At 37.9% G+C, this 15,390-nt stretch overlaps 1 protein-coding gene across 1 annotated transcript in view; it reads left to right on the forward strand.

Moving 5' to 3' along the window:
- Window positions 1-15,390, forward strand: part of A4GNT (alpha-1,4-N-acetylglucosaminyltransferase) — a 69,915-nt gene that overhangs the window by 33,506 nt on the left and 21,019 nt on the right. The window contains exons 2-3 of the mRNA XM_049870285.1: window positions 5,294-5,433; window positions 13,101-13,181. The gene's annotated coding sequence lies outside the window, so the exon portion shown is untranslated. The remainder of the gene's footprint in view (window positions 1-5,293; window positions 5,434-13,100; window positions 13,182-15,390) is intronic.

Raw genomic sequence — 15,390 nt, forward strand, 5'->3', positions numbered from 1 at the left:
GAGCTTGTTGAAGCGATCATGGTTTGCTTCTTTATGTGAATTGACATTGACCATCTATAAGTTATTGTATTAGTTTATTTTATGTTTGCTTACTATATTCTAGCTTCTTGCTTTATTTTGTTTTGATATGCCCAACTAGGAATCTTGAGTAAGCTAGCTTGATTATTTTTGCCTTTTGAAGCTCTAACGTCCTGTCACCAGATCTCTAGAGTTGTTATCATGTCTATGAGCCTAGGAGTTCATTAAATATTCTCATATGGAATCAGCTCAGGCGACCAGGTAGTTGGTCATCAAGTGCGTGGTACAGGTTCTGTCTGACAGCCTTAGATGTGCAGGGGTGATTGGTGTAGGTACAGGTATCTGGTTGCAGCAGGGGGTCATGTTCTGAACAAGGCAAGGGGCTGAAAACCATCCCCCAGGTGTCTGTGAGGAAAGCCTGTCCCTGTTCCCTAGAGCTCATAGATGGGTGGGTTCTGCAGATGGACCATGGGTACCCAATGCTTTTGGTTGTAAGGACTGGGAGGTATCAGTTATTCTTGGACCACTTGTCACGGGTGACAGGGTGACATGAGTGGAGCCACCAGTCCTTAGGTTCCACAGCTCCACAGCTTAGTGGGGGCTGGCAGGTTATCTTTTCCCCTAATTGTCAATTCATTCCTTCTCCAAGGCCAGAAGAATGGCTCAGGGTGCACAGCAGGGCTTATCTCAGGCCCAGGGAAATTGACAGTCACTGAAGCCAGCTTTGAGGATGGGGACACAGTAAATATATGCAAGTACTTAGCTTTTGCTGAGAGTGCCGTTCTTCTCTGGTTCTGGAGGTGTGAGTAGGCTGTGACCCTAGCTGTCTCTCTGTGAGGAAATTGTAGCCAGAACACTACCACCAACCCACTGTAGTTCCTCCCATGAAAGGTACATGAGCGTTCCCAGCAATTCGGGTCTGGCAACTCCTCTCTGCTTCTGAACCGTCTCTCCCTCCCACTGTCACTCAGACTGTTTTCTAAATTTGCCTTTGATGCTCAGGGCTCCTAGCTTGTCATAAATATAATCGTTTCACTGTTTTTTCAAGTGTTTGTTGTAAGAGGGATCACCGGAAGTGTCTGACTACTCCGCCATCTAGGCCCCACCTCTTCTGAATTAGTTTTTTGATATGTTGTTGAGTTCTATTGGCTAGAATTTTGGAGAATTTTTGCATCTAAATTCATGAGAGATATTGGTGTGTAATTTCTTTTTTTTGTGTTGTCTTTACCTGGTTTTGGTATCAGGGTTATGCTGGCTTCATAGAATGAGTCTGGGAGTATTCCATCCTTTTCTATGGTGTGAAATACTTTTTAGTAGTGGTGTTTTCTCTGAATGTTTTGTAGAATTCTCCAGTGAAGCCATCAGGGCCAGTTTTTTTTTTGGGGGGGGGCTGTTTTTAAATTACTTTTTCAATGACTTCTTTTTTTGGGGGTCTGTTTAGTTGTTCTACCTCTGTTTGTGTTAGTTTAGGTAGGTAGTGTGTTTCTAGAAATTTGTCCATTTCTTCTAGGTTTTCAGATTTGTTAGAGCATAATTTTTCATAATACTCTGTTATCATTCTTTTGATTTCAGTTGGGTCTGTTGTGATATTGCCCATCTTATTTCTTATTTGGGTTATTTGCTTTGTCTTCTGTTTTTCTTTTGTCAGTCTGGCCAATGGTTTATCAATTTTGTTCATCTTCTCAAAGAACCAGCTTTTGGTCTTGTTAATTCTTTCAATTGTTTTTCTGTTCTCTATTTCATTTAATTCTGCTCTAATATTTATTATTTGCTTTCTTCTGGTGCCAGAGGGTTTCTTTTGTTGCTGTCTTTCTATTTGTTCAATTTGTAGGGATAATTCTTCAATTTTGGCCTTTTTTTCTTTTTGAACGCTTGCATTTATTGCTATAAATTGACCTCTGGGCACTGCTTTAGCTGTGTCCCAAAGGTTCTGATAGGAAGTATTTTCATTCTTTTTTGATTCTATGAATTTCTTTATTACATCTTTAATTCCTTTTGTAATCAGTCATTTTTGAGAAAGGTCTTGTTCATTTTCCATGTGTTTGATTTCTTTTTCCCGTTTTTTCTGTCATTGATTTCTAGTTTTATGGCTTTCTGGTCAGAGAAGATGATTTGTAATGTTTTGACATTTTTGATTCTGTTAAGGCTTGCTTTTTGACCTAATACGTGGTCTATTCTAGAGAATGTTTCATGTGCATTGGAAAATGAAATGTACTTATCTGCTCTTTGTTGAGTGTTCTTGTATGTGTATGAGGTCAAGTTGGTTGATTGTGGCATTTAGATCTATGTCTTTATTGAGCTTCTTTCTGGATGTCCTGTCCTTCTCTGAAAGTGGTGTGTTGAAGTCTCCTCCTATTATTGTCAAGCTGTCTATCTTGCTTTTCAATGCTGTTTGAGTTTGTTTTATGTATCTTGCAGCCCAGTCATTGGGTGCATAAACATTTAGTATGGTAATACCCTCCTGGTATGTTGTCCCTTTAATCATTATATAGTATCCTTCCTTATCCTGTGTGGTGAGTTTTACTATGAAGTCCGTGTTGTCAGAAATTAGTATTGCCACTCCTGTTCTTTTTTGATTGTTGTTTGCTTGATCTATTTTTTTCCATCCTTTGAGTTTTAGTTTGTTTACGTGTTTAACTCATGTCTCTTGTGGACAGCATATAGACAGATCATATTTCTTTCATCCATTTTGCAACTCTCTGTCTCTTTATTGGTACATTTATTCCATTTACATTCAGTGTGATTATTGATTGTTATGAGTTTAGTGCTGTCATTTTGATTTTTTTTTGTGTGTTGTTGACAGTTGCTTTTTTCCATTTAATTTTTTGTGCTGAGTATTTTTTCTTTATAAGTTGTGTGTTTCCTCTTTTTCACTGTTGTTGCTTTTGTATTTGCTGAGTCTTTATGTTTTTCTTGAATTTTATTTTGATGTGTAGAGTTGTTAGTCTCCTTTATGGGTACCTTATTATTTACCCCTATTTTTCTAAGTTTAAACCAAACTTTTTTCTTCCTATATCGCCTAGAATTCCTCTCCATATGAAAGATGTATGAGTACTTTATTTAGTCCCTCTTTATTGATTTAATGTTGTAATCTTTTACCTAATGTTATCACTATTTTCCTGCTTTGAGTGTTTTTTTTTAACCTTTATTTATTTTTGTGATTTCCCTATCAAAGTTGATATCTGGTTTCTTTGTCCTGTATCCCAGTTTTGGGTTGTTATCTGATGTTTTTGATTTTCTAACCAGAGAACTCCATTTAGTATTTCTCGTAGTTTTGGTTCAGTTTTTGCACATTCCCTAAACTTCTATTTATCTAGAAATGTCCTAATTTCACCTTCGTATTTGAGAGACAGTTTTGCTGGATATATGATTCTTGGCTGGCAATTTTTTTTCTTCAATGCTTTATATAAGTCATCCCATTGCCTTCTTGCCTGCATGGTTTCTGCCTAGCAGTCCGAGCTTATTCTTATTGGCTCTCCTTTGTAGGTGACTTTTCGTTTTATCTAGCTGCTCTTAAATTCTCTCTTTATCTTTGGTTGTGGCAAGTTTGATTATAATATGTCTTGGTGACTTTCTTTTGGGATCTACCTTGTATGGGATTCGGTGAGCATCTTGGACAGATATCTTCTCATCTTTCACGATATAAGGGAAGTTTTCTGCCAACAAATCTTCAGCAATTCTCTTTGTATTTTCTGTTATCCCTCCCTGTTCTGGTACTCCAGTTACTTGCGGACTATTTCTCTTGATAGAGTCCCACATGAGTCTTAGGATTTCTTCATTTTTTAAAATCATTTTACCTCATTTTTCTTTGAATACCTTGGTGCCAAGTGTTTTATCTTCAGTCTCTCCAATTGACTTCCAGTTCTTCAATTCTGCTCCTCTGACTTTCTACTGAGTTGTCTAATTCTGAAATTTTATTGTTAATCTTCTGAATTTCTGATTGCTCTCTATGGATTCTTGCATCCTATTATATTTTTTCATTATGTTCTTGAATAACCTCCTTAATTTATTTGACTGCTTTATCTGTATGCTCCTTGGCTTGTGCATTTTGCTGGATCTCCTTCCTTATCTCTTGAAGAGTTCTGTATATTAATCTTTTGTATTTTACATCTGGTAATTCAAGGAATACATCTTCATCCAGAAGCTTCCTTGATTCTTTGTTCTGGGAGTTTATTGAAGCAATCATTGCTTCTTTATGTGATTTGACATTGAGTGTTGTCTCTGAGCCATCTATAAGTTATTGTATTAATTTATTTTATGTTTGCTCAGTGTGTGGTAGCTTCTTGTTTTGTTTTGATATACCCAAATAGGCTACTCAAGTGAGGTAACTTGATTACTGGAGTGTTTGAAGCACTAATGTTCTATCACCAGATAGCTAGAGCTGTTATTAGGTATGAGCCTAGGAGTCCAGTCATTATTCTTGTATAGATTCAGCTCGGGTGTCCAGGTAGTCAGTAACCAAGTGCATGGTGCAGGCTTTCACCCATGATCTTAGAGGAGCAGTGGCGATTGGCATATGCACAGGTTTCTGGTTTCAGTGGGGGGGGTCACACTCTGAGCAAGACATGGGGCTGACAATGTTCCCGGAGTGTCTGTGAAGAAGGCACATCCCTGTTATCTACAGTGCACAGGTGGGTGGGCTCTGAAGCCATACCATGGGTACCCAGTGCTTTTAACTGTAAGGATTGGGAGGCACCACTTATTCCTGGACCCCTGTCATGGGTGGCTAGGTGGTGTGGTTGGCGCCACAGGTCCTCAGCCTCCTGAGGTGGGTAGGTGAGGATCCTATTTAATAAGCAGAGTGATATCAAGCTTCAAAAACCTGACTCTCCACTGCACGGCTGAGACAGTTAAAGCCAGACCTCAGGCATGTACACTCTTGCAATATAACAAGATCCTAGCTGCGGAAATGGTGCCACCTGTGTCCATGCAGGGGTGAAGGACATTCAAAGTCTATGGACCACTAGTGCCTGGACAGGAGCCGTTTTTGCCCTAATTCCCAGATTCGGGGAGCTGGCAGATTATTTTCTCCCCATTTGTTAATTTGTCCCTTCTCCAAGGCCAGGAGAATGGCTCAGGGTATGCAGCAGAACCTATGTCAGGCCCAGGGAAATTGACTGTCACTGAAGCTGTCTCGGGGCAAAGGGAGGAGGGATCATATAGATGGGAGAGAGTTCTTTCAAAAAAAAAATTTTTTTTCTTTCAGAAGAAGAGCTTAATTAGGCAAAATCACTTATCTTGTGCTGAAAGTGCTGTTTTTTTGCTGACTCCATAGGTGTGTGTGGATTCCATGTTGCTGGCTGGGCCTCACCATGGTCGTGTCAAGGAATTGGAGCCGTGCCACTTCGCTCGCCTTGTTTTGTTGAAGTAACTGCATCCCAAATGCTACTGCCAGCCACACCACAGTCATGCCAGGTGATTGGGGCTGAGGGATACCCTTTCCCACCGAGTCAGGTCCAGCAACTCCTCACTGCTTCTGCACAGTTTCTGCCTCCCCTGTCAATCCAATTTCTTAACTTTGCTTTTGATGTTCAGGGTTCCTAGCTTGTCATAGATATAATCGATTCACTTGTTTTTGGAGAGTTTGTTGTAAAAGGGACCACTGGAAGCATCTGACTACTCCTCCGTCTTAGCCCCACCTCCTTCTTGTTTTTATTTTTTTAATGAACATATGTTAGTCTATGGAAACCCTGGTGGCGTAGTGGTTAAGTGCTACAGCTGCTAACCGAAAGGTTGGCAGTTCAAATTTGCCAGGTGCTCCTTGGAAACCCTATGGGGCAGTTTTACTCTGCCGTATAGCGTCGCCATGAGTCAGAATAGACTCGACAGCAGTGGGTTTGGTTTTGGGTTTATGTTATTCCATTGTATGGGCATACCTTAATTTATTAAACCAGTCTCTACTGATTTACATTGGGTTGTTCCTAATCCTTTGCTAATAAAAACAGTGCTCATGTGCAACTAGGTTTCTAGGATAAATTCCTGGTAATAGAACTGCTGGCCACAGGGTCTATGGGTTTGTAATTTTGATAAGTATATTGCCCTCTGCAGTGGTTGTACAAATTTATGCTCCCAACAATTTGTGAAAGTACCTTTTCCATACTTTAAATTATTAAGCTTTATTGGCCTTTGCTCATGTGTGAGGTTAAGGATAGAATCAGGTTAGTTTTAATAATCTTATGTTTGAGGTTTAATGTCTTTTCATATATTTAAGGTCCATTTGTATTTCTTTTACTGTGAACTGCCTGGTCATAGCTTTTGCCTAGATTTGTACTGGATTGAAGTTTAATTTCTCATTGATTTGTTTTTATTAGTTGCAGTGGAATTGACTCCAACTCATAGTGACCTTATGCATAACAGAACGAGACATTGCCTGGTTCTGCAGCATCCTTACAGTGGTTCTGTTTGAGCCCATTATTGCAGCTATTACATCAGTCTATCTCACTGAGCGTTCCCCTCTTTTTCCCTGATCTCCCTCCTTTACCGAACATGGTGTCCTTTTCTAGAGATTGGTCTTTCTTGATGACATGTCCAAAAGGAAGTAAGACGATGTCTTGCCATCTTTGCTTCTAAGGAGTGTTCTTGCTGTATTTCTTTCAAGATGGATTTGTTCATTCTTCTGGCAGTCTATGGTATATTCAATATTCTTCGCTAACACCACAATTTGAATGTGATTAGTGGGAGTTTTTATATTTAGGGAATTTAAAATTTTGCATTTTGATATAATCTCTCGAGTACTTTAGGGAATCTGTAGTTACTGTCAGGGCTTTTTATAAGATAAAATTGTAAAATCAAATGAAAAACAGAATTAAGAAACACCAACAAAACGAATGTATAACTTAGTGAATTAATGTAAGGCGAACACCCCTGTAACTACCACCCAGCCACCCAGCTGGCTAGAAGTTTGCCATTCACCCCAGAAATCCGTCCATGTGGCCCTTTCTGATCTGTACCTCCTTTCTTTCTCCAAAAGTATCCATTATCACTTCTGTTGAAGAGAAAAATTAATAACAGACATATTACTTTGATTTTAAGATTTTCCTTACCTTCAAAACCAAATATTAACCATAAAAACTCCTGACAAAAAATTAATTCTGCCAGCGATCTTTCTCACCCAAAGTTACTAATCTCTTCTTTTCTTTTCCACACCAGGTTTACTTAATTTAAATTTCAAAAGGTATCATGTCTGCAGGTGGGTGGAGGGCCAGAGGCCAACTAATGGCTGGATATCCATTGATCTCAGTAAAAGGAGGAAGGTAGAGTTTGATCAATCATTATAAGATTAGCCAGTGGTTGATCCTTCTATTCTTCTCCCTCCTCTTGTCTTGATGAGTCCCACTTTCCCTAGCTTACTTCAAGCCATTTGCTTTGTTTTTGGAATCAGAATGGTTTCCCTATATGCATATAGAGTAACTGCCCAGAATAAACCTTATGTTCCAGTTTCTTTGAGTTTTATTTTCAACACTTCCTTGTGTTTCTTCATAGTTTTTCACCCAAGTGTGTAATCCTAAACACTATAGGGTCACTATGAGTTGAAATCAACTCAACAGCAAAGGATTTATAGTTTAGCCTTGTCCATTTAAAAAATTGCTATGTATTTTTTAAATGTCTGTTAATATTCAAGATTCCCCTCCATTCATCCTTTTCTCTACAATTTTTCAGATGAAGAATCCATGTCTTTTGATGTATAGGTTCCCATTGTCTGGATTTTTGCTCTTGGTGCTGTTCTATACATTACTCTGTCCTCTGTATTTCCTGCAACTTGGCAGCTGGAGCCAGAGGTTTCATCACACTCAGGTACAACCCCTTTGAAAAGACTATAGGTAGTGATGTGTTCTTTCATCAGAAAGCACATATGCCTGGTTTTCTCTCTTTTTGTGATATTAGCAGCTGTTGATGCTCAATGCCCAGATCCATTAATCCATTGAGAATTGCAGAATGGTGATATTCTAATTCAATAATTTATTTTTTATTTATTAGTTGTAATACTTTTTATAAACACATCTATATGTTGGAATATATTTCATAACCAATACTAGTTTTAAAACAAATAACCAGTAGTAAAAATTTATATAAGAAATACGGCATTTGATTCTTTTATCAGTTTTCAAAAAAATGAATTGGGTCCCTATCATCCTCCAAAGCTGGATTAGTTTTTTTTTTTAAATATCATTATGAACCAAAGAATTTAAACATATTTGAAGAGTTTCAATCAATTAAAATCATTATGCTTTTTGAGCTAACAGCGTCCCATCTTTTATTAGTAAAAGCCCCTTCAAGTTTTTTTTTAAGTAATTTATTTTATTTTTGTTGTTGTTGAAAATAGACACAGCAGAAGATACGCCAGTTCAGTAATTTCTACATGTATAAATCAGTGACATTGATTACATTCTTCAGTTTGTGCAACCATTCTCCACCTCCTTCTCTGAATTATTTCTCCACCATTAACATAAGCTCACTGCCCCCTAAGGTTTCTGTCTAATCTTTTGCTGTTGTCGGTTTGATCCCATGTAGATAATTCCCTAAAAGTGCACAATGCAAACATTCTTTACTAATTAAGCTAACCTTTTTTTTGTTGTTGTTGTTTGGTTTAAAGAAGACTTCAGGAGATATTTTTGGTTTAAGGTTTATGGTTTAAAGGTTATCTCAGAGCAATAGTTTCAGGGGTTCATGCAGCCTCAGCGACTCCAGAAAGTCTGAATTCTAAAAGAATTTGAAATTATGGGCTGTATTTTTCCCCCTTTTGATCAGGATCCTTTTTTAGACTGTTTGATCAAAATGTTCAGTAATGGTAGCCAGACACCATCCAGTTCTGGTCTCACAGCAAAGAAGGCAGCTTTTCATGGAGGCAATTAGTCATGCATTCCATATCCTCCTCCTCTTCCTGACTCTCCTTTTTCCTCTGTCGCCGTAGGCAAATAAAGACTGATTGTTCTACCTTGGATGGCCACTTTCAAGCTTTTAAGACCCCAAGCACTATGAAACTCACTAGAAATGATATTAGGCCAATTAACTGGAATGTCTCATGAAACCATGACCCTAAACTTCCAAACCAAGAAAACAAATCCCATGAGGCATTTGGTTGTATATAAGCAACATTGGCAGCTGCTGTTTTTTTTTTGTTGTTGTTGTAGAAATGTGTATCATAACAAACCCAAAATCAAACCTGCTGCTCTTGAGTTGATTCCAACTCATACTGACCCTATAGGACAGAATACATCCATCCTGTAGGGTTTCTAAGGCTGTAAATCTTTACAGAAACAGACTGCCACACCTTTCTCCTGCACAGCAGCTGGCAGGTTCAAACCTTTGGTTAGCAGCCAAATGCTTTAACCACAGTACCATCAGAGCTCCTTTTTTCTTTCAGTACTTAATGCTGCTTCCTTGTCTTTTCTTTTGCATTGCTTCTGACAAGAAATCTGCTATCATCATTATCTTTGTTTCTCCGTATGTAATATGTTTTTTCTTTCTGAATTATTTTAGTATTTTCTCTTTACATTGGTTTTATGCAATTTGATTTTGGTGCTGTGGTGTAGTTTTCTTCATATTTCTTGGGTCTGGGGCTAGGTGTGATTCTTGGGTTTGTGGCTTTATAGTTTCTATCAGATTTGGAAGCATTTTGATCATTATTTCTTTGACTATTTTTTCTGTCTCCACTCTTTGTCCTCTTTTTTTGACATCTCCAATTACACATACTTTGAATGGCTTAGAATTGCCCCATAGTTCACTGATTCTGTTTATTTAATTTTTTTCCTCCCTGTATCTCATTTTTATTATTTCGGTTGTTATGTCTTCTAGTTCACCAATTTTTTTTTTCTGCAGTGACAACGCTGTCACTAATCCCATCCAGTGTATTTTTCATCGCTGACATTGTAGTTTTCATTTCTAGAAGTTCAATTTGGATCTTTTTTTATATCTTCTATGTCTTTTTTTTAACTTCTTTGAACATATGAAACACATTTATAATAACTGTTTTAATGTCCTTGTTTGCTAATTCTAACGTCTAAAAAAAAAATCTGAGTTAAATTCAATGTACTGAGTTTCCTCTTCAATATGGGTTATACTTTCCTGCTTCTTTAAATGCCTGACAATTTTTGATTAGATGCCAGATATTGTGAATTTTACTTTGTTGGATGCTGGGTATTTTGTTTTTCTACAAATGTTCTTGAGCTTTGTTCTGGGGCTCAGATAAGTTACTTGAGCCTTTCAGGTCTGGCTTTTAAGATTTGTTATGCAGCATCAGAACTGTTTTTAGTCTAAAGGTAATTATTTCTCAGTACTGGGGCAAGAGTATTACACACATTCCCTGTGAGTTATGAGATTTTCCAGTCTGACTATTGGGAGCAGGCACTATTTCCAGCCCTGAATGAGTGCCAGGTATAGGTAGTCCTTAACTTATGATGGGGTTCCATTCCAACGACTCCGTTGTAAGTCGGCTCTGACATAAGTTGAATACCTAATTTTTTTTTTTTTTTAGTTTTCATTATCATTGCCTTTTATTATCAGTATTTTTATAAATCTGATCTTTATTTGTCTTTGGCGGTTGGAAACATTACATATAGATTTACAGATATATTTTAATATATACATTCATAAAAAATAGACAAATTGTAAAAATTTACTCTGATGATGAAAGAAAAGTTGGATGATGTTGGCATTTTTTCATTTGTGGTAGTAACTCCACTTGTATATGGTTCTGGATAATCTGGATTATCCCTGGGAATGGGGATGGTTTTTCTAGTCAGAAAATTAATGAGAGTTGTCTGTATGGCCTTTTTCTTCATATATTTTGTGGTAACATCTCACTGCTTATGACTTATGACTGAATCTGCCTTATGACTTTAGCAAAGCAATGAGCATTTGGGTCCATGTTTTCAAGAAACTGATTTAGTTTAGAAAAAACTCCAGCTAATCCTTTCACTGTAAAAATTTTTGGCAGCTTTTCTCCTTACTCTTCCTCATTATTTCTTTCCTCTTCAAAATCCATTAAGTCCTGATCTGCCAATTCTCCTTCTTCTTTAGGTCTGGCCTATGATGAAGTCAGCATTGGTGTTGTAACAATGAAGTTGGAGCTGTAACAGCTGTTGGGCATGTGAGGAGTTCAATTGTCTCATCTCCGTAGAGTTGAATATTGCCTGACTTTCTAGCCATTATGACTGACAACACTGACACAGACTTTGTTCTTTTTAGGCCATAGCCTGCTATGCAGCAGTGTTTTGAAGAGTAAATCATAAAACCGAACATCTGTGAGCGAACATCTTAGAATGATGACAGTAGCAAATCACATGCTGCAACATTATATGTAGTGCATGTTACTAATGATAAGATTAAAAAAAAAAAGGATGGTTATTAAGTGCTGTTCATTATAACCTGAATACATCATAAATCGGAGAGTACCTGTATCCTTTCTTCTAATATCTTCTGGTGGTTCTTTCTCCAGCCTCAGATTGTTTCTTGCACACATGCATTGATCATTATTCTGCTTAATATTCAAATGTGACTCTCTGTGGATCTCCAGAGTTCTTCTCCAGGATTCTTCCCTGGGAAATTTAGCTACCTTGATCTGGATCTGTTCAGGTCTGGGTCTGCTCAGCGAAAAGGATCTGCTGGACTCTGCCTGGGTTCTCCTCCCTATGCTGTGACCTGAAAATTCTCTTGAGGTAGTAAGCTGGGGCAATCATAGGGCTTACCTTATTTGTTATCCATCCCTAGGGATCACTGTTCTTCACTGCCTATTATGCAATACCTTGAGAACCATTGCTTCATATATTTTGTCTAGATTTTTGTTATTTCATGTGAGAGGGTAAATCTTGTTCCTGTTACTCCGTCTTTCTGGAAGTGGAATTCTCTATCCTTTAAAATTTTGATTCCATTCCTATCAGTTTTTCTTCAGTGCAGGGCCTTGTGTTGGAGAGCAGGCCTGGTTGTTCAATTTCCAGAGTTCACAGAGCTCAGGCTATTCCAGCCCCTTCAGATTTTACTGTGGGTTCTTTGTGCTCATGCATTATTATACTGCACAAAATCCATTCCAGTTTTAGTTGCTGTTCTCATATTGCCTTGTGATGCTTTCCAGTGAGTCTCTGTTGGATATTTTAAATTTCCTCTGCTCCCAGGCCTGATTGCCTCCTTCTTTCTCCAACACAGAAACTGCTACCATGTAGTTCCTGTGACTGTTGGTGATTAGTCTTCATTTGTTCATATTTTGGGATGTATAGGGATAGCTTTATCATCTGCTTTTGTTGTAAATGTTGTCTGTGGGTGTTCGGTTTTACAATTTGGTTGTTCTCCCTATTTTTATATGGAGACTTGGAGATACTAAAAAACTCTGCTGTTGGTGTTGTCATTTTTCCAGAATCCTGATGAAATCTCTCGAGAGACAATTTATGTTTTCAGCACATCATGCATGTCTTTTGGACTATCATTTTCACTTAAACTTTGTGTTTTTACCACTTAAATAATTTCAAATTCTTCCTTTTCAAATTTTTCAAAAAAAAAAAAAAAATGCTGCTGCTGCTTCAACTGCTTCTCCTCCTTCTCTTCTTACCTTCCTCCTCCTCCTCTTCTTCTCCTTCTCCTATGGGATCGTTAGTTTTATGTGTCAACCTGGCTAGGCTATAGTTCCCAGTTTTTTGATCAAACACTAGCCTGATTACTGTTATGGAGTAGTTATATGTGATTAAATCAGTTGGCCTTAAGTAAAGCAGATTGCCTTATGTAACGTCATGTAATGTAACGTAACATGTTTGCCCTCTACTCAATTCTGACTCATAGCGACCCTGTAGGACAGAGTAGAACAGTCCCATACAGGCAATTTCCAAGGAGCAGCTAGAGGATTCAAACTGCTGGCCTTTTGGATAGCAGCCTGAGCTCTTAACCACTTCACCACCAGGGCTCCAATGTAATGTAATGTAACATAATGCAATGCAATGCAGTGTAATGTAATTATCTTCCATAATGTAATCAATTAATCAGTTGAAGGCCTGAAAAGCAAGAAAAGGAATTTCCCCAGGGTGTGTTCTGCTCAGACTATAAATAGATATTTTTGCCAGAACTTTCACTCACTCTTCCCATTGCCTGACCTACAGATCTTGGGATGCAGGCCTTCAGGAGTTTCCAGCCTATCACCTGACCTATGGATTTTGGACTTGCCAGTCCTCCACAATCATGTGAGCCAATCCTTGAAGTAAATCTCTCTCTCTCTCTATGTGTATGTGTATATGTATATCTCGCTGGTTCTATTTCCCTAGAATGCTGACTAAGACACCTTTCTTCTCCTTTTTATTCTTTTCTTTCAGGAATATGTTTTACCCAATCAAAATTTTTTGTCTATTTCTTAACTCTGCATTCTTTTAGATCAATTTATTCTAGGAACATGGGCTTCACCATTGCTTACACCTTCTTAAGCTATTTTTGCCCTGCTGGTGCTGCTGCTCCAAAAGCATGTGGGGAAATCAAAAGAGGATGCAGTTTTTCAATACTAACACATTAACACATAGTGAAAAACAAATGGAATTTTAAAAGTACAGGCACGGTAACAGACAAATAGACCAATGGAACAAAAAAGAAAACATGTATATATACATAAAAAAAAAATATATATATATATATATATATAAAATGTTGTTAAGTGTTGTCAAGTCAGTTCCAATTCATCGTGACTCTATGTACAACAGAACAAAACACTGCCCAGTCCTGCGCTAGCTTCACAATCATTGCACCGTTTAAGCCCATTGTTGCAGACACTGTGTCAATACATCTCATTGAGGGTTTTCCTCTCTTTCGCTGATCCTCTGTTTTACCAAACGTGATGTCCCTCTCCAGGGACTGGTCCTTCCTGATAACAAGTCCAAAGTACGTGAGATCAAGTCTCGCCATCCTCACTTCTAAGGAACATTCTGGCTGTACTTCTTCCTAGAGAGGTTTGTTCATTCTTCTGGCAGTCCATGGTATATTCAATATTCTTCACCGACGCTGTAATTCAAAGGCATCAATTCTTATTTCGTCTTCCTTATTCATTGTCTAGCCTTCCCGTGTATATGAGATGATTGAAAATATCATGGCTTCGATCAGATACAACTTAATCCTCAAAGTGACATCTTTGCTTTTTAATACTTTAAAGTGGTCTTTTGCAGCAGATTTTCCCAATGCAATACGTCATTTGATTTCTTGGCTGCTGTTTCCATGGGTGTCAATTGTGGATCCAAGTAAAATGAAATCCTTGACAAGTTCAATATTTTCTCTGTTTATCTTGGTGTTGCTTATTGGTTTAGTTGTGAGGGTTTTTGTTTTCTTTTTTTTTTTTTATGTTGAGATGTAGTCCATGCTGAAGGCTATAGCCTTTGATCTTCATCAGTAAGTGTTTCAAGTCTGCTTTGCTTTCACCAAGTAAAGTTATGACATCTGCATATTGCAGGTTGTTAATGAGTCTTCCTCCAAACCTGATGCTGTGTTCTTCATATAGTCTAATTTCTTGGATTATTTGCTTAACATACAGATTGAATAATTATGGCAAAAGGATACAGCTCTGACGCACATCTTTCCTGATTTTAAACCACACAGTATCCCCTTGTTCTGTTTGAACGACTGCCTCTTGGTCTATGTACAGGTTCTTCATGAGCACAATTAAGTACATAGAACCTGTGCATAGACCATTCTTGGCAATGTTATCCATAATTTGTCATGATCCATGTAGTTAAATGCCTTTTGCAGAGTCAATAAAACACAGGCAGACATCTTTCTGGCATTCTCTGCTTTTAGCCAAGATCCACCTGACATCAGCAATGATATCCCTCATTCTCCTGAATCCAGCATGAATTTCTGGCAGCTCCCTGTCGATGTACTTCTGCAACAGTTTTTGAATTATCTTCAGGAAAATTTTACTTGTGTGTGATATTAACGATATTGTTCAATAATTTATGTATTCTGTTGAATCACCTTTCTTTGGAATGGGCACAAATATGCATCTCTTCCAGTTGGTTGGCCATGTAGCTGTTTTCCAAATTTCTCGGCATAGACAAGTAGCACCTTCAGTGTTGCATCTGTTTGTTGAAACATCTCAGTTGCTATTCCAGCAATTCCTGGAGCCTTGTTTTTTGCCAATGCCTTTAGTGAAACTTGGACTTCTTCCTTCAATACCATCAGTTCTTGATCATATGCTACCTCCTGAAATGGTTGAATATCAATCAGTTCTTTTTTGGTATGGTGACTCTGTGTATTCCTTCCATCTTCTTTTGATGCTTCCTGTGTCATTCAATATTTTGCTCATAGAATCCTTTAATATTGCAACTCCAGGCTTGAATTTTTTCTCCAGTTCTTTCAGTTTGAGGAAGGCTGAGCATGTTCTCCCCTTTTGGTTTTCTAACTCCAGGTTTTTGC

Source organism: Elephas maximus, chromosome 26, assembly GCF_024166365.1.
Source record: "Elephas maximus indicus isolate mEleMax1 chromosome 26, mEleMax1 primary haplotype, whole genome shotgun sequence".
Classification (NCBI taxonomy): domain Eukaryota; kingdom Metazoa; phylum Chordata; class Mammalia; order Proboscidea; family Elephantidae; genus Elephas; species Elephas maximus.